A 21742-nucleotide genomic window follows, 5' to 3' on the forward strand; every position below is an offset into this window, starting at 1 on the left:
CCCCTTGATGTACGCTTGCAAATTCGGGGATGAGCGGTTAAATTCACGCTTGCAAATTCGGGGATAAAAAAAGATTTGGTGATTGTTAAAATTCGGACATGAGGTCATGCCAGGAAATTCCCTGGGGGGGTTTAATGTTACTGGGGGTTAAGGACATCAGGGGGTTATCTGGTTATACCAGGAACTTCCCAAGGGGGGTTAAGAGATTTGGTGATTGTTAGAAATTCGGACATGAGGTCATGCCAGGAAAATTCCCTAGGGGGGGGTTAATGTTACCAGGGTGGTTAACACATCGGGGGGTTTAATTTACTCAGGAGATTGTATGGTCATACAAGGAAATTCCAGGGGTGTTTAATGTAACCTTCGCTAACGCTCAGCCAATTCACGATGTGCTCAGTAGACGTTATACTAGTCAGTCGTTTTACTAATTTTAACCAAAGTTTTGATTTAAAGAGCAATTTTACGGCTTAACCGTTAGAGATACGACAAAAAGTGACTGGAACTTTCTTGTCGGAAATTTAATTTTGTTTTTCAATTGTGACCTCAGATTTGATCTACGACCTATGGTTTAGTCGGTACAACGCTTGGGATAAAAGTCTGCACCGGTCAGCTGTTGTGTAAACAGATTTAATGTAAATAAATTTAAAACTGCCTTTATTAGATTATAAGGTTGATCAGGGGGTTTGTTTTTAATCAGGAGTGCATCAACCAGGAAATTCCGGGAGGGGGGTTAATGTTATCGGGAGTTATTAGAACGCGTGGTACTTTTCTGGAAAATGTGTGTCTGTGCTACAAGAATATGTGTACAGTAATTTTATCAAAATAAAACGTTGATGAGGGGGTTTATATTACTTCGGAAATTTTCATTCCATACCAGAGTGTTGATAAGGAATCACTATTTCATTTTAAAAAGCACTCTGTCCCTATGTACTATTGAAGCTTCACTAACGCTCAGCCAACTCCCGATGTGGAGGGGGGGGGGTTTAGTCACTCGTTAACGGGAGTCGTAATACAAGTCCAATCTGGAACCAGCATGAATTGCACTAATTATAGTTGCAAAATTTGTAACACCTAAAAATTGACGACAAAGAATTAGCCATTTATAGCATTTATCAGGCTTACGGAAAAGATAAACGACAGAAAGCTACTGGACCTTTTTTGTAGATCCTATGAATAGCTACTTACATAAAGTTTTACATTTAAGCTAGGACCAACAGTTCGGCCACTATCGAGCACGAAAAGTAAGTTTTTAAGTGAAATTTACAATATAATTACGTTTTACGACTAAATCATGGAAGATAGAGTAAAAGGTCACTGGACCTTTTGTGTAGATCGCATTATTTTGTATTAAAATCAAATTTTTACTCTGGGCTAGAAACTAAGGTTTTGTCTGAAATAGAGCCCAGAAAACAAAATCTCACGTAAAACTCAAAAAATCAAAACTTTAAACCGCGTTATGCAGCCAAAAACCGTTGAGGATAGGGCAAAATGTTACTGAACGTTTTTTGTAGATCACGTTATTTTCTAAATCCACATGAAAATCTGATTTGAGCTAAACGACCAACCGTTTAGCCGCTATCAGCCCGGAATGTAAATTTGTATGCGAAAATTTCCAAATATTTTCACTTAATCGCGTTTTGCGGTCAAACTAATGGGAGATATAGTAAAAGGTCATTAGACCTTTTTTGTAGATCATATTATTTCCTAAATCTAACCTTTGTTTTATTTTGACCTCCGACCAATTGTTTCGCCGCTATCGACCCCAAAAAACAAAGTTTTCACGTGAAAATTACAAAACAATTGCACATAATCACGTTTTTTCGACCAAACTAATGGAGATAGAGCAAAAAGTTACTTGACCTTTTCTGTAGATCGCAAAAATTTGCTAATTTGATGGGTCAATCAGATTTGAGCTACAACCTACCGTTCGGCCGCTATCGAGCTCGAAACTTTATTTTAAGCAAAAAAAATCTCTGGAATGTCTAACATTCCCGCGTTTTGTCGCTTAACCACACGAGATAGGACAAAAAAGTCACTGGACCTTTTTTGTAGTTCACTTCATTCCTGACTAACGATTTTTCGTCAGATCGAAGCTAGCTCCAACGGTTTCACCCGCTATCAGGCTTACAAGAAATGCCTGCAGGGGTAAAGAATGCGCGATTTTTGAGGAATTTTTTGAGGGGGTTTAAGAGTAAAAAAAAGTCCGGTTTTCAGACTTTTTCCTCCGGGTCATATTGTGAAAGGTACCTGCGTGCCAAATTTCAAGTTTCCAGCACTTCTAGAACTATGTTTAGAATTTGTATCTATATATCAGTGAGTCAGTCAGTCAGTCAGTTTCACATGCGGCTGTATAGTATATTAGATACGCACACGCGTGCACACACACACACACACACACAACAAGTTACTGAATGATGAAGTTAATTTGTTGGATTGGTTGGTTTCATGAAAAGATTGAATGTAAGGGTTATTCGTGAACTTCAAATAAAACTAATTTTGTTACAGCTTTATTTTAATGTTTAGTATAAGAATTTTTTTATTAATATATTACAACATTGATAGATCTACTAAAGCAATGAGGAATAAACAAAAACCTAAAAAAATTTTATTGATGAAACTTTATTTTTATGGGACAGTAAATAAACACACAATGCTTGAGTTTGTAAATTCATACTTTCATCAAAAGTCAGTGACACGACACTGACAATGGCAGCAGATACGTTATTGTGTTATGCTACAAACTATTATGATCTGAACCCATAATATTTCATTTAGCTAAGTTTAGTACAATAACATAACTTTTGGACTGCTCTAAAACGAAGTAGCTCGACTTACTGACAGAATAATAATAAAATAAAACCGATAAAATGGAGTATTGAACCATGTACCAAGTTTCAAGTACATTTCTTTAGAATCTTTCTATCGAGTATTATTGCATAGACGGACAAGGTTTCAATAAGGCCCTATCAGGTTCTTAATAACACTGGCTTAACAATCCCATTCCCACACTCAGCAGTTTTGTAATAATATTCACATTCTGAGTAGTCAGTGTTAGCACAATCCCATTCCCACACTCAGCAGTTTTGTAATAATATTCACATTCTGAGTAGTCAGTGTTAGCACAATCCCATTCCCACACTCAGCAGTTTTGTAATAATATTCACATTCTGAGTAGTCAGTGTTAGCACAATCCCATTCCCACACTCAGCAGTTTTGTAATAGTATTCACATTCTGAGTAGTCAGTGTTAGCACAATCCCATTCCCACACTCAGCAGTTTTGTAATAATATTCACATTCTGAGTAGTCAGTGTTAGCACAATCCCATTCCCACACTCAGCAGTTTTGTAATAATATTCACATTCTGAGTAGTCAGTGTTAGCACAATCCCATTCCCACACTCAGCAGTTTTGTAATAATATTCACATTCTGAGTAGTCAGTGTTAGCACAATCCCATTCCCACACTCAGCAGTTTTGTAATAATATTCACATTCTGAGTAGTCAGTGTTAGCACATTTTATTAAGTATTTCATATTTCCTTGGATCAACCGGCATCATATCCCACCTAACCATTACACATTGTCAAGATGTACAAATAATAGTAAAAATTTATGTTATACATTATTAAACTTCTTAACATTATAAATTAAAAATTGAATTACTCTGTAATATTTATTTATTGTTTTATTAATCTTAATACAAGCATATTAAAATTTCCACAATACAAAGTGATACTTCAGACAATTAAATTTAGATCTAGTAAAATAATATTCCATTGTTTGTACCTTCTTTATCCCTTTTCCCACACTCAGCAGTTTTGTAATAATATTCACATTCTGAGTAGTCAGTGTTAGCACAATCCCATTCCCACACTCAGCAGTTTTGTTAATAATATTCACATTCTGAGTAGTCAGTGTGTGTTAGCACAATCCCATTCCCACACTCAGCAGTTTTGTAATAATATTCACATTCTGAGTAGTCAGTGTTAGCACAATCCCATTCCCACTCAGCAGTTTTGTAATAATATTCACATTCTGAGTAGTCAGTGTTAGCACAATCCCATTCCCACACTCAGCAGTTTTGTTCAGCTTCTGAGTAGTCAGTGTTAGCACAATCCATTCTCAGCAGTTTTGTTATATATTCACATTCTGAGTAGTCGTGTTAGCACATTTTATTAAGTATTTCATATTTCCTTGGATCAACCGGCATCATATCCCACCTAAACATTACACATTGTCAAGATTGTACAAATAATAATAAAAATTATGTCATACATTATTAAAACTTCTTAACATTATAAATTAAAAATTGAATTACTTTGTAATCTTTATTTATTGTTTTATTAATGTTAATACAAGCATATTAAAATTTCCACAAAACAAAGTGATAGTTCAGACAATTAAATTTAGATCTAGTAAAATAATATTCCATTGTTTGTACCTTCTTTAGTAGGAAGTGGGTTCTTTTCTAAGGTTTCTGTATGTTTCAGCTTTGTTGTGTCAAAGTTCTCAATCCCAGCGATCAACTGCTGCTGGCCTTTCTCTGCTTCAATTGCTACAAACAAACATACAATGGTTCAAGTTTAACACTGCAACACAAAATAAATAATACAAAGTGTTAATACAATGTTTAATAATACGATATTCAAAATAATGCTACTAAAAATTTTACTTTAAAACAATAGGTAACTACTATAATTTTATTTTCATTCTTCAAAATGATTGGTCTATACTTCATAGTTAGTTATTGAACTTCTTTCAAAATTTTAAAACTATTTTAAAATGAATAACAACAACAAGGACTAAGTTTTTTAAGCAATTTAATGACTTCTATTACAAATATTACTCTAGAGGCACAGTCAAATTATTGCTGTTTAGAGCTTGAATGGACTTCAAGAACCAATAAAATAAACAAATTAAACAACCTGAAAGTACTGTTAAGTAAACAGAAAAATATTAAATGATACACACTCAAAAAAGATAAAGATGTGAATACCTGTAGATTTTGTGGTAAGTTTTTCTAGGGTCTTTTGCAATATTTTAAGTTTTCAAATCACTATATCTTTTATAAGTATTTTAGATATCCTTAATCCACAGTTAATAGTTAGAGTCTATCTATCTTTAACATGTTAAACATTATTTACATTTAATAATTTTTTTATATGGTGTGGATTTATTACAAGTTAATGATATAAACACAATTTAATAAACTATTCCTATATTAGGAAAATCGTTAATTCAAAGTTAAACTTGATTCAAGCTACAAACTGAAATGTTATACTTTGGAAGATCCATCTGTAAAACAACAAACATCAACTGACTAAATTTCAAGAAAAATAATATTTTACACAGTTATGCCAACCTGACATATGATGGACAATATGGGGAGGAGTTGACAGCATGTATTGTGGTGCTATCTAGAAGACAACAGTACTATACAACTATGTAGTCAAAGTTTTATAACAAAACTATCTCCATACAGCATGATTATGGAACTACCTAATTACATTGGTTAAAACTGTCATATCATGCTATTGTGTCAAGAAAAAGCCAAATATGTTTGTTTGGATCAAACATGGTTTATTATATTTGATCAAAAACATATTGATACCAGAAATACTTAGTTTATATGACAAACAATATATTTTTATAAACGTTTATAATATAAAATAATGAGTTTTCTATATATTTATTGGTTATTTTTAAAAAGTTGCAAATACTTGTACTTCATCATTTAAATATTGTAAAGGCATAAACTTTACAAAAAATCTAAAAAAAAGCATGTGTGTTTATAGGATTTTCGAATGAGCCATGTCTCCAACAATGCTTTTGGTCAAAAATAGGGGCAGAATAGTGCTTAAAGTTTAACATTGTTCTTATGGGAAAAAACTCACTACAGCCTGCTCTTAATTTTATCACAATTGAATCTTATTTACTTCTTCCAAAAGTAATTAATATGAGGAGAGGGTATATAATTGGACGGGATATCCATGAATACCATTTAAATGACGGCTTTTTATAACGGATAACCAAATACTATTGGTTCAAGTGTTTTGATTATGTAGTTAGCTCATATAATAATGTGTATACTTAAAATGAATATAAAAGTGATCAATGTTGATAAATTTACATTTTTAATCCTATCTCAATAATTTTTATAACAAATTTATTGAGGAATCTAATATTTACATAGATCCACTTGCAATAAATGAAGCATTAATTAATATATAACTAACATTAACATGAACTACAGAAACACTTCTTCATATTTACAACGCTTTTGCAAAAGAATGATAAACTGAAATACAATACTGTACACAGCTATTCAACCAGAATTTTCCTTAGTTTAAAATCTAAATGAGCATAAACCAGTACCTTGAGTGCCAGGCAGAGGATTCTTTTCTTGTGTCTCTGTATGTTTCATGGTTGACTTGTCAAAGTGTTCAACACCCTCTATGAGGTTCAGATGCTGCTTTTCTTGCAGTACAGCTACATGCAATGCATTAATTTAAGCATCACACACATGCACAACAAACACATATCCAAAGTTCTAGTTCATACCAAAGTGCTCAAAAACCTTTCATTGACATGCTCTAAGTATGTTCTATTTACTTTTTAAAATAATATACTGTTTCTTTTTGAATACTTACCGATATTTATTGTATTGTACATCAAACCTCAAGTTTAGAGCAATTACTGAACCACTTATGATTATTTCACAGACACTAAATATAAGTGAGGAAACATCATTACCACCAGCCTAGCAAATAATAAATCCCAACATTGAAATTTTCAATTGGCCTTTTTTTCACGCAACTTGATAAGAGGCAAAAGTGATCATATATTAAGTCAAAATCCCATGTTGAGTTTGTTTCATACATTATGTGTATTATTAAAAATAATGTAAAGTAATACAACTTTACTGTATATTTTGTTTTTTTTTTTTATTTCTTACACAATAAAGGAATTGTATTAATTTTTTTTGTAATACTATGTTTTATTTTCTTAAAAGATACAATAACCCAGATAATCATACTTAGTCATATTGCATTGTATTGCTTCTTGCACTGTATCGCTTCTAACAAGTTTATACAAACAAATATTTTCTCAGCAATTTTGGCGTTTCTTTTTTTGTAATTTTTTAACAATGATTGATGTTTGTTAACATAGAAAAAAATTTATTGTTGCACAACTTCAACAACCCTTCATGTTTCCTTTATTCATATACCATAATGCAGCTTCTAAAAAATCTTTATCCACGAAAAACCAAATTTCTATTTCTTATAAAAATATATACAAATTTCATTTTTGGTGATTTTGCTTTATTGTTATTTAATCATAATTAACAACAGAATTCTTTTTTTTTTATTCAAGACAGTATTTTTATATTCATTATTTGTTTGAACAAATAAAATTAACATTGCCTGAGAATATGCAATTAAAATCTACTGTAGATCTAGGCTCATATATACCAGTGTTTGGCACCTAGTTATCCTGAAACACTACACGAACACAGACCCTTTTGGTAAAATGTCGACCGGCCATGCGAGAACACACTTACTATCCCAAACTGTTCTTTTTGTTCAGTTTGCCTTAACAAAAAGAACGCCAAAATCTTACACACCAATTCCAGCTAGTCATTAAATTGTGTAAATAAACCAAAATATAGTTGGCTTTGGGAAAAGTGTTCTTCATAAATAAGAGGTGAGAGGCCATGACATGGAGTACCTCTAGCTTCCAATCACCTCATGATAACCACTTTCTTATCAGTATCAACATAAAAGTATATGTACACAAGAAGACTGCTTATCTTTATTTATCAGTAACCTCTGATTTATGTCCTGAATTTTGACCCCAGGACAACTCTCATGTTCTATATCAGACTGCTCTGAAGTCATGGATTTACCATGAACTCTGGAAAGCCAGCACAATCATTCACTGTCACAGCCTACTCCATACATACAGTATAATCTAACACTTCAATGGAAGTCGTAAAGCTGCCACACTCTGTGACATCATAGCAGACAATCTAGCCTGCAATTCTGAGATAACAGTGTTGGAAAATGATATCACTATTATAATGGATTAACCTTAGTGCACTATGTATATTAGTTTATTAGACAGGTGCGATATACTATTGGTAGTCCGCTTAAAGCATACTAAGTGTTAATACTATTTCTTAAATGCAGGCCCTTCTTGAATGGTGCATAGAAAACAACTGATCAATTTATATGACAACAAAATAACAGATACAAATTATTATTTTTCTTATTGAATCTTTTCAAAATTTCATTACTTTTCTTTCTTTCATGGAGTACATATTATACTTTAAAAAAGCATGAAGGGATCTATATACAAATTCTATATAATTTTTCCTAATAAATATTTTATTTTAAAATATGCTGATGGTTCGAGGTTTGGGTGTTTAATATAAAATACAGTAAAATACCATCAAAATCTCCATATGCTCAAATTGTTTTTCTATATATTAGGGCCGATACTAATCAAAAATATTCATTTACCTGCTCTTATAATTGTTCAGTGACTTAGTAATGTATCAGCTCAGTTTAATTGACATGTATCACAATTCACAATATGTCACAAAGAAAATAATCAAATAACAAGTAATTTAAACGTTAACATCTTGTTTAATGTGTAATAGAAATATTCAATGAATTGTTTGTAAATATACAAATAAAAATATTAAGGCTTATTCCATGTACAGTAGATATTGTTTAAGTAAACTGAAATGTAATTGGTAAAACCTCAAAAATATATTTTAAGATTATTTTTATTTTTATAATATTATGATAAAATGAAAGTAAAATAGCAAGTGATACCAGTGAATCCTGATAAGTCATAATTATAATAATATTTTACCCATTTGTAATGTGTTTGTAAAAGAATGTAAATACAAGATAGATTATGTATCTATCAAGTACTGACAAAATTATTAAAACATGTGTTTTTATGTCAAACTGTCACAAGTGAGTGGTCTATTTAGATGTCTTGTTGCATTACTTTTTAGAAATTGTCTAATAATGACTGCTTTTTCAAATAAAGGTGTTAATAATTTAAAAAAATCAAAACCACATGTTGAAATGCTGTAGATGGAGCTTATATTGGTCACTGTTAAATTACATTTAAAATACAAAACCAATATTTAATACATATTATTGTGAGGCCTTTCGATATCCAAGATATCGAAAGGCCTCACAATAATATGTATTAAATATTGGTTTTGTATTTTAATGTAATTTAAAACCACATGTGATTAAAAAGCAACAAAGGAATCTTCTTCAAACAAAATATTGCACCTTTTTGATGAAAAAATGTGCACAATAATTGTTGAGTGAAAATAACTTCTTTTCTAATAGACAATCTGTAGAGAAAAGTGACAAAATTGTAAAGTAATGTTTGACATGCAATGAATTAAAAAATACATTGTAATAATTTTTATAATATTAAATTTTTTAATATACTAATAATAAAATTAATTATGATTGTAAATTTATACAATTGCATGCAACATTCTAAAAATTAATGAAAGTAAGTAATGAATATCATGTCAATAATAAGTTTGAAAAACATATTGGACTATGATTAAATGATAAAATCAAAACACACAAAAACACGTAAAAGAAAAAGTGTTTAAGAAAGCCAAGCAAGGTTTAGATAGTGTTGTAGCTAGACCTACCAAATTTATCAGGCAGAGGATTCTTTTCTTGTGTTTGGGCATGTTTTGAGCTTCCCTGTGTCAAAGCCCTCTACATCCTCTATCAGAGCTTTCTGTGACTTCTCTGCTGCTACATCTATAACATGTTAGAAAGTATACAATTAGGAAACTTACAATCACACTCTTCACAAATGTTCATAAGAATTAGACAATAGAAGTCAACAGGAATAGGAAATTATGCAAACATGTTTAAGTACAGGTATTAACCCTTTTGAATTCCATGGGTAAACCGGCAGTAGATTTTTAATATTTGTTTATTAAATACTAAACATTAACAGTAATGATTTAGTATTTTCCTTCACTATTTCTGTCCATTGGTAGAAATTTAAAGAAAATTAAGTCTAACCGCTACCTATAAATTTGTATGTCAAATTTAAAAAAAAACCTTTTTATTTCCATCATAATTTTACAAACATATATACTACAGGAGCACAATATTCCATCTATATTATATGATTACTTTATTATTTTTAAATAATCATAACTTTGTTAAAAAAATTATATATTGATAGAAACACTAATATGTGTAGAAATATTGGCTAACAGAGGTTCATCGCATCTGTGCATGAGAGAATATGTCCCATTAATTCAAATTAAGATTCTTAGGAACATCTGATGTTTCAAAATGTCTATGATAATAAAACATCTAAAACATTAATTACCAGAACTGAACAAAAATATTACTAGTCAAATCATTATTGGGAAAAATTATCACGAGTGCCAACCATATTAATGATTGATTCATATTTTATAAAAAATTTATTTTTGAGAGAAAATATATAAGCAAATTTCACTTTCATAATTGTAGATAACTTTAAGAAAATAGAGCTACTACTCTGACAATTAGCTTGAAATTAGCCAATGATTAATGCCCAATGTAATTTGTAATTTGTATATCTACGACGGTTTTAATATAGATAAAGTCTCAGAGCTAATATGGAAATTTTTAATTTAATCTACAAATATAAATATAGCTAGACATTTTTCATACTGACTATTCGTCTGAAAAACATTCTACACATTACAAACATAATATGTTCACTGTGAGGCATTAAAAGCTAAATACTTCTATAGAAAAGATATTCATATTAAAAAGAAAAGATAGCAAAGTTATTCATATTTTACACGTGCACAAAAGTACAACATTCATTAGTACATCTAAAATAATGTTTCTTAATATATACATACATACATATATATATATATATTCACTGTATATATTCAGGAGTGTATAAAAAAGTGAAAAAGCCAGTGCATAAATTGTCACTATGAAAGCATGCAGATGAAGGAACTAGCAAATGAGATATGGTTTTGATTGCTTTATTATACACATATCAATTATTATAAATTGGAAATTCATAAAAATGTTACATAATGTTATATATGCATTTAAAAAATATAACCCAATACAAATAAAATTTTCAAAGTACAATATAAAAAGAAGTTTTAACTGGGTACTTATTAATTACAATAAGTTATAAATTTGTTCATTATAGGACAAGCTACATTTCTACTTTTGTTAACTTATGTCCCCAAGAATGATCTTAAAACAAGAAAGTAGTAATCTTAGTATTTTTCTGAATAATACTATTAACACAGCCTTCATACATAATATGTAATATACATTGTATGAAGTTGGTCGACTTTTACACAATTAATAGAGTTATATTTTATACCAAGGAATGATAGAAACAATTAAATTTATTTGTATTTAAAATATAATGTTTATATGTACTCAGAGTAAGCAATTTTATGAAAGCAAATAATGATTAAATTTAAAGACAGAAGAATGTGGGTATCGGATTCAGAAAAAAATAAATTATTACAGTCAACACTGTAAAAACTCACACTGATTAAATAATTTCCACTTCACCTCTATTAAGCTGCCGAAAGGGGTATTTCAGTGATAGAATTTAAAACCTAAAGCAGTTCAATTTCAAGATAATTAAATTGTTATTGTTTACAAAACTTCTCACTGTACATATTATACAATGACACCTAACATAAAATGACAATAGGAATGCTTTTGATATATAATATTTTGTATGATTCAATGTGTACTTGTTCTGTAACAAAATAACCACACAACAACCAAGAATATTTATTGTCGTCCCACAAATATATTGTAACACACAGACACAGTATAACAAGACATCTAGCTTATGTTATTACAAAAGACTACTTGGAGAATTCATAAACATAAGATTTATTTAGCATAAATGTTAAAGTTATGGAATGATGTTGAAATTTGCTGCTGAGTACATATCATCAAACTTACAGCCGTGGATTTAGTATATGAGAGGAATTGCAATTTCTATGTCATAACTTGCATTCAAACAATATTAAAAAAAACAAAACAATTATTTTGTTTAGAATGAAGATTAATTCAAAAAATATATTTCTTATGTTATGGGATTTAACTTGTAATTATTAAAAAATAATATCAATTAGGGGATTACATAACAACGTTATAAAAGTTAAGATAATGCAGCAATCTTAAGATAAATAATTTGCATAGGAATAATTTATTTTATTTTATTTAAGGGGATTCACCACTGAAAACATACTTTTTTTTAAAATACACAATAAAAAAAAAATAGCTTAAAACCATTTTTTTTTTTCTAGTGTGTAGTAGGCTAACAAAAAATACCAAAAATATAAAACGGCCAAATAGTTTGTCATATACAGCCTACAGCGAATAAAAACGGGGTTTTTTCCCGCGTTTTTCAGACCATATTTTAAAATTGATATATCTAAGAAACTATCCAACATATTGCACTACTCATGGTCCTAATTTGAAGATATGGATCTAATCTAAATATTTAGGTAGATTTATCATGGTAGCAATTATTCGTTTTAATAAAATAATTTAGTAAACTTTTAGACTTTAGACTTTTTTTTAAAAAAAACATGCATATATATAAAATTATGTTTCTATTCCATCATATATACCTAAAAGTCTAATTCTACCTAAATATATATAAAAAGATCTACTTAATATGTGGGTAAAAATATGAACATTCTATCTCAATTAGTTCCCAAGATATATCGATTTTTGTCTGAAAACTTATGGAAATTCAAACTTTTGGAAAACTGCAATAAAAGTAAAACGTAGGTTCAACACTAATATATCACGTATATTTTTTTAGTTTATTGTTCTGAAATAAATTTGTACAATATATTAGGTCAAAAAGTTGTAATTATACATCAATATTAGGTCATATTATTATGTCAGTGTTTCAATAAAATACATATATATATATAATATATATATATAAATTGTAAGTAGTCGGTCGGTGACGTAGGTTGCCAGGTTGCACCTCATACCGCTTTGCAATATTGTCCTTATTTCTTCTAGCAACATTTTTTTTTTGTATTCTTGACTCTTCCCATATTTTCATGGCATAAAAATGAACTAAACTTCACTCAAAACAAACAGCCTGAAACTCAACAGTAGAATGACAGAATGACAGAACACAAATTGTTTTGTTTTTAATTCTATTACTACTTCTTCTTCTTCTACAGCATAGAGTAATGAAAATAAAACAGTACAATGATTGATATGCGTAATTAAACTAGATTTAAATATCTGGTTTACATATTTATAATGAAATATATAAAAGATATTATGATGTTTTTTAGTAAAAAATAAGGTATCTAGTAAAAATGTGAAATTTTGAACATTGACGCGCTTGCAAAAAAACGTTATTTTTTTCATACTTAGGGTTAAAATATAGGTCTTAGGATATTATGTTTTTGTTCAGTAGGTTCCAAATGACAAAAATGCCAAAATATGACAAAAAAAACTTTTTTTTGAAAATTTCATATTTTTTTCCTTATTTTCAGTGGTGAATCCCCCCCCTTAACTTAATTTATTAATTAATCTATTTGATACAATGTGATTTAATCTGATTTGGAAAAAACGTTTAACAATCATACTGATGAACTGAACATTTATGAACTAGTCATAAATGTTATGGAAGAATGACGCATGCACTTTGCAAAGCAGTAACAATAGGACTATTATAAGCAACCACCATATCAAGCTGTTACTACGGTTACACCAATGATACTCACCTCACAGTGTTCAGGTTTTAGATTTCTCTAACTTTCTTAACACTTCAATCTAAGAGACATCATTTTAAGTGTTACGGTATTAGGCTTTTTTTTTTTTTTTTTTTTTTTTTTTTTTTTTTTTTTTTTTTTTTTTTTTTTTTTTTTTGCTTTAGGGTATTGGGGTGGATACACAGATCCTCACACGTCAACCTGAGCTTATTGTGTGCCCCTTTGATGTTAGAGGGGTAAGCCTATTTTTGTGCCCTTAATTAGGCTAAGAAGCTTTTCCCCGATTCTAGCATCTGGTTCGTCGCCTGGTTGTTTATCACCGAAAGAGCCCTTCTCCTTGCTCCCAGTCTCTCACAGTCCAGTATTATGTGTTTTGCAGTCTCTTCAGACTTATTGCAGAGTCTACACTCCTGAGTCCTCATTTCGTAAACCTAGAGTGTTTAGGTGTTTCCTGAAGTGGCCGTGTCCAGTGATCAAGGCAATCACTTGTTTAACCCGATCCCTGCCCAGCCCCATCAGCCATCTGGTGAAGCCGGAGCTAGAATCAGCAAGCAGTCTTTTGCCGAGTGCTTGTCCTTGGTGACTCTGCCACCGCAAGCGGTGTGTCTTCCTGGACCATTTGTTTTATACTTTTGCTAAGCGGCTGACTTGCTTATACCACAACACGGTATTAGGATTGTAAAACTCTGTGTTTCTTTTAATTCAGAAATTAATAGAGTTCACTACATACACCATTTCCAGTGCTAAATTTCACTCTCTCAACATCCAAAGGTGACATTGAACAATGCTAACCAAGGAGTTAGTGCAGATGTAGTCAAATTTTACAGGAAAACCGATTTTAAAACTCTTAAAAACTTAAAACCTTCCTACAATTCAACTCCAAGTAATACAAAATTTAAGGACCAAACTATCAGTTCTTCACTCAATTTTTATATTATTATTTGAGAGGTCAACGTTATACAACATTTGATAAAACGACCTGTTGACGATTGGATCAAATAATAACCAAATAAAGAGGTGTCCGAGCTGGACGACAAGAGCGATGCGGCCGACAAAATCGACCGATACAAACACATGGTAAGTAGTGTGAATGCCCTAGCTGAGCACAACAAGGGTGACTGTCACGAGAGTCTGTAGCGTTACACCGGTGACACGACAGAGTGGGATCAAGCATAGCTGCCTCGGTCTTCACGACATGCCGCCTTATCACGGCGCTCAGTGTGAACACACATTTTGCCACTGACAGCAGTGGCCGTCGCCCTTGTAGGTCATGTATCTCTTGCCGTCCAGCTAGGATACCACCTAAGTATGGTATTTGCCATTTGGTTCTATATGGAGGTGCACAGCAATTTTTATATGTTGTTATGCCAGAACTAATACTCTTATTGACATACTGCAACATCTAGATGAGGTTTTTCTGGAACTTTTTCAATTACACTGTTAATTTCACCATACAAATCAGTTTTCTACATGTCCTAGTAATGTTTCTAGCCACTGTACATCTATTTTTAGGTGTAAAAGTTAGGCGTGCTATTAATATCTTGTTTGTAGCAAACTCGAATCATAATAAACAACAAATATAATACACATTGGTAAAAGTGATAATAATTAATAAAGAGCAAGAGCTAGTAAATCAGTGATTAGTTGCATATTAAGAAATTGCAATGATCTAATTTTGATCTATTCATTAACCCTTTGAATGCCACAGTAGTATTAATTGAGTAAATGAGAAATTTATCTCACAATTATGTTGTATGTCGTATATAAGAAGTGTCAATCAATACTGAACTATATTACAGAGATTCAGGGGAAAAATTATAATTATTTTATATATTTTTTTTATGGTATTTTAATAAAAATGGTATCAATATGTTTGAATTGAAATGCACAACAAGAAAATAACATAAAACCAATACAACAGCAGAATATTAAAAATGTATATAACTATTCTTTTTTTACTCTTTTTACAAATTAAAAACAAAAAATGATACTATGGGAACAATTTTTTAAAGTTTATTACAACCTTGTAAATGTGAGAAAAGATAATAGTACCATATTTTCCAGGAATACAATAGTTACATAACAGTTTTTTGAGATTATGTACATACAGTGCACATGCAGTGTGGGCCTATGATCGAAGAATTAAGGTTCACAAATCTTCATCATGTGTCCAGTTCTGATGTTTAGGTAGGGTCTTCATCAGTGTCATCATCAAATATTTTATAAAATTAAAAGCTGTCATTATCACCATCTTTACTCGACAAATCTCTAAGTAATTGTCTCTCATCTTTACTTACGGTTAAGAGATCACGACCCATGTATTGTATACAACAATTAAAGAAACAGTTACAACAATTTCCTTAACTACCAAAAATATTAACTTAACAAAGCACTTAACAGACTGCTATATGCAGCGAGTTGTTCAAGCGCCAACTAGGTGTCAGCTGTTCATCGCCAGCTGTTATTGCAACTCTTGTTTTGTGTTTTTATCTTAATTTACACAAAGGACAATTTGAATTACATATTTGTTTCTATTGTAGGATAGTTAAAAAATATAATATTTTAAAAAACAATAAAGGATATAAAAAGGATCATGATTAATTTTTACGATAATATTTGGCGACAACAGATTGTGACCTGGCACTTTTTAGCAAGGTTATCCAGCAATGAAAAATCAATCACTGTGGCACCCAAAGGGTTAACGTACTATACATTTAAATATAATACCAGATGCTTGGAAATAAATCAGACCACCATTTGCACGGAAAAATATAATGAAAAACAGATCAATAATATTCAAAGACCACAATAATTATGTTTAAATGATGTTATATAACAGAAGGACTTATAAGTTGCTATTATCACGGTACATTAACCAACTTGTTGGTTAGGTTAAAAGTGTTAATGATGTATTAACATATTATAATCATACCTTCAGCATTGGGTAGAACAATTTTCTCCAGAGTGTTGGTTCTTTTTAATTTGTCAGCTTTAAAATTCTCAACACTGTGTATGAGTTGATTATGTTGTTTCTCCTGTTTAACGTCTATTGTAACAAAAATTACGATAAAACACATGCAACAGAACATGCAATAGCAAGACACTTCTATTATCCAGTAACGAACTACACAATACCAACATCAAACTAAAAGCACAGAAGTACATGAAAACTAACAATACATCTACATAGTTCAAAGCATTAACATTCATTCACTAGAGTAGTTTTACAATTACTGAAAAGTTATGTCTTATAATTATTATAAGTGAATAAGAAAACAATTTTCTTAACTTTTTTTTGTTCTTATACATTGATAATAAACTTCCTCAAAACAACTTGCACGATCTCTACACGACTTTTATATTTTTGAAACACAACAAATATTTGCATTTGATTTTGAGAATGTTTACTAGTCCATAGTAATATTTAGTTACTTGCCACTATAAGAACTTGAAAGGATAGTAGGATTTCCGACATTTTGCCATTGTTATCCGAATCCACTATCCTTTAAAATCATCCATTGTTAATAACAAACTTTAAACACATGAGTACTTGTCATTTTTAATCTACTCATCAGACACTATAAGTAGATTAATTAGACAGTTGTATCCAAAGAGGTTAGTATTTTCTATTTTTACATTCCAAAATATGATGTATCAAGTATATATTTTTTTTTAAACGGTTGATTCCAAAAATTTTGCTACATAACTACTTTCACACTTGTTATATTTGGCAGATTTTCCAAGTTCTATGTCTCTAAATTAATAGGGATAACCACATTTAGCTCTTAATCAGGATCAACTTAAATATTAATAAGACTTAAGACAAAACAGGAAGTACATTTCTGCATAAAAACTATTGCATGACAAGTTAAAGGAAAATACAGGCTCAAACAGACTTACTTTGTCCTATTTCTGGTAAAAACATGTTAACTAGATTCCTTTTTAATAGTTTGTTTTTTACAAAGTGCTTTCATAGTTTTTTGCAAGAAAACCAACAGATTCAGACAGTTTGCACAAGAGGTACAAAAAGGTTTGGTTCCTTGAGGTTGTATATGACATTTTCAGTGTGCTTTATGGAGAAACAGGGAATGGACAAAATAAAAGGAATTAAAGAGTCATCCTCTTCCAGTCCGAAAAACAACAATGACTTCTATCATGTACAATTTATTATAAACGTTATTTTGAAATGTCGAATGAACTTAGTTTACAGGATTTTACACTTTTCCTCTTATGCCAAAAGAACCCAAGATATAGAAGCTGATACTTTTCAACCAAAGTTGCCTTTTTTAGTTTACGTTAGCATTTAATTGATCAGGGTAAACAATGAAAAATCGATTATAGCACCAGAAATATTGCACACCAGAAGTAGACACTTTTTTAATCCAAGTTGGTTAGCGAGATCTACATATATATATATGTATATTTTCTTAGTCGGAGTAACAATGCAAACTCAAGTGTGTAAGTGTAAATAAATTAGATAGGAAGTAAATTTAAAAAGTAGTAAAAGACACCTTTTTTTACTGCAGTAAATTTTCAATCATACATGAGGAGTAATGTATATCCTCTTTATTGTTATGTAAAGGTAAACTCAACTATGGCACTTGAAATATCTTAGTCAGGAAGTAGAATACAAGGGCCGGTAATTGAACCTTTTGACTAAAGTAGGTCTTTAAAAATCTACATATGTATTTATTTTCTTGGTCAGGGCAACTAGGCAAACTCAAACTTTGGCACCATAAATCAATTAGAGTGGAAGTGAAACTAAACTATGAGGATAGACATTTTTAAACCCTTTTTTAATAAAAAGGCCATAGACATAGGACTCATCAGTCCTATATGCAAACTCAACTTATCGCACTGGAGATATCTTAGACTGGACATAGATTACAAACACTAGAGGTGGACTTTTTTTTATCAAAGTAGGTTTCCCTGACCTGCTTCTACACTCGCAAAAAATACATGAACACGTAAAAAGTTGTATTTAACTTATTAATCGCTTAACCATGGCCACTAAAATAATAAGTACCATACATATACCTACCTCTCTTTGAAAATTATCATACCTGTACAGCTCCATCACATTACATCATTGCTTTCACTAAAAAGGCTGCACCCTTTAATTTTGAAAATTGTGTGTGAAGCTGCATGTTAAAAACAGCTACTTATTAATATTTCAATATATATATATTACTTTTCTATAAGATAGTATTCCAATAACAAAGTAATAAATAAAGAAATATTATCTTATAGACAAGTGTAGAATAGAGTTATGTTTGTAATCTAATCCTATTAAGAATATATTACAATAAGAAGTGATAAGAGAAGGTGACAAGAGTAGTACTGAAGAGTAGTAGTGGGGAAAGAGAAAATATCCTCCACAATTAATCGTTAATTGTGACAAACAACATACTTTTATATTTTTAATTCAAAATTCTCTTTGATAGCAGATAAAGCACAATTTAATGTTTTAGTAAATTGCAGCATTACAAACTAGATGACAAAAACTACTACTTGGTGCATGATAACAATGATATTTACTAATCATTGCTATATGATAATTCATACTGAACTTTGTGTATTAGTTTGGTACAATACCTTCAGCTGTAGGAAGAACAATTTTTTCATTAGTATCTGCTTTCTTCATATTGTCTGTATTGAAGCCTTCGAGCTGGCTCTTGAGGTCATTGGGAAGGTTCTTTGGGCTAGACGGACTCGTCATGTTTGCTGTAAAATATGACACTGAAATAAATTTCTGGATTTTGATGTTTATCAGAGTTTAAAATCAAAGAAAAGTATTTTTAAATGATAACGATAAATATGAATTTTAAGGCAGACTTAGTAACTAATAAACAACTCTGTCAAAACCCACCCCCCCCCCCCCCCACCCCCCCCCCCCCCCACCCCCCCCCCCCCCCACCCCCCCCCCCCCCCACCCCCCCCCCCCCCCACCCCCCCCCCCCCCCAATTGTTAATATTAAACATAATAACAACACAAATGTTTTTTTTTTATATTTTCTATTATCTATTATAAATATTTAAACATATGTGGCCAAATTATAATTTATCTTAGCTTAAGTAGTTTTTTAGAGATATTACATTTTTAATACAAAATGGCGGCTAGCCAACTCAAACAAGAAATTTCTCGTAACTATGTTTATAAACCGACTTTTAAAGTGTTTGAAATTATGAGTAAAATATCAGCCACAGAAGTTTGTGCATCACTCCTTTTTGTGAACACGCTCTATATATATATTATATATATAATTTCAATAAACATTGAATATCACAAAAAGTATATAAAGAATATAGAATAAGAATCATTTTATTTCCATTGATCTGTTTTACCAGAAACTAGGACAAGTCATTTTAAAATTACATACATTGTTAAAGCTAAAAATTACTATTAAACACAAAAAGATAGTGTTTTGGTAAAAAAGTTCACATGAAAAATTTAAGTAAAGTAGCAATAAATAATAAGTAATATATTAGTTTAGTTAATTAAACTAAAACCTAACATTAATATGGCCACATTCAATGAATTCCTCCAATGCCTGTGTAAAAAGGATTTTTCACTAGGCCAATCATATAAACTTTTTTGTTAAATATAGTCTTTAAAGGAAACAAGCTCTCCTCCGCATCATCAGGCAGCTTAATTAAAAAAAATTTATAAAATTTAATTTTAAAAAACGAGCTTTTTAGTTTTAGCTAGTCTGTGAGGCAATATGATCAAATCTTAATTCCTTCCCCTAGTGTTCTGTAATTGGATGGATCTCCCTGTCCTTAGTATGAAAAAGAATTCAAATTAGATTTTGTATACAATAAAACTTGAAAAATATAAAGATTTACTATTGTGGGAATTTGAAATTGTACAAAAAGAGGTTTGCAGTGTTCAAGTGGGTTGGCTCCTCCAATATTACGAACAGCCTTTTTCTGTAGCACAAGAATGTCAATGACATGTGAAGAATGACCCCATACAAGTAGACCATACAATATGTGCGACTGAAAAAGCCCAAAATATGCCAATCTTAAATACTCTGGACTAACAAAACTTTTGAGTTTCCAAAGTAAGTAATTTACTCTAGAGATTTTGTTACAGACAGTATCTATATGAGTTGACCAGTTTAATTTTGAGTCTACATTAATTCCTAGGAGCTTGTATATATATAATACAGGGGTGCTGAAAAGTCCCGGGACGGTCTAATAAACTTTTTAACTAATTACAATATAAGAACCAAAATTTACATCAAGCTTTTGCTCATATAAAACTATTATTTTATGTATTTAACCATGATATCCTGCTTAAGGGGGACGTCCCGCTAGGGGTTGGTGAAAATTCTTAAATAGAAGCCTAGGTCGAGTCGTACATCAAATTAAAGCTCTTTTAATTAGAAACATTTTGGCGAAAATCTGACGTAAAAACAGTTGACGCATTACAAAATGGCGGACACTAAAAGATTATAAAATACAGAATTTTTCAAATGCAAACATTCTGGTTGTTAGAGAAAACTGAGACACTTAATCTTTTATTTTACATCTTTTACTTCAAATCACTTACCAAAACAGTTATAACAAATGTTCAAAGTGGTTTGCCTTCAGTTTGCTGACGGCAAAGTGTCTCAGTTTTCTCTAACAACCAGAATGTTTGCATTTTGAAAAATTCCGTATTTTATAATCTTTGAGTGTCCGCCATTTTGTAGTGCGTCAACTGTTTTACGTCAGATTTTCGCCAAAATGTTTTCTAATTAAAAGAGCTTTAATTTGATGTACGACTCGACCTATGCTTCTATTTAAGAATTTTCACCAACCCCTAGCGGGACGTCCCCCATAAGCAGGATATCATGGTGAAATACATAAAATAATAGTTTTATATGAGCAAAAGCTTGATGTAAATTTTGGTTCTTATATTATAATTAGTTCAAAAGTTATTAGACCGTCCCGGGACT

The 21742-nt window shown here is 30.8% G+C and overlaps 1 pseudogene; it reads right to left on the minus strand.

Annotated features, from left to right (window-relative positions):
• LOC124360644 overlaps positions 1-19555 on the minus strand; it is a 36378-nt pseudogene extending 16823 nt beyond the window's left edge.
• Between the last annotated feature and the right edge of the window lie 2187 nt (positions 19556-21742).

The sequence above is a fragment of the Homalodisca vitripennis genome, chromosome 4, assembly GCF_021130785.1.
Source record: "Homalodisca vitripennis isolate AUS2020 chromosome 4, UT_GWSS_2.1, whole genome shotgun sequence".
In the NCBI taxonomy this organism is placed as follows: Eukaryota; Metazoa; Arthropoda; class Insecta; order Hemiptera; family Cicadellidae; genus Homalodisca; species Homalodisca vitripennis.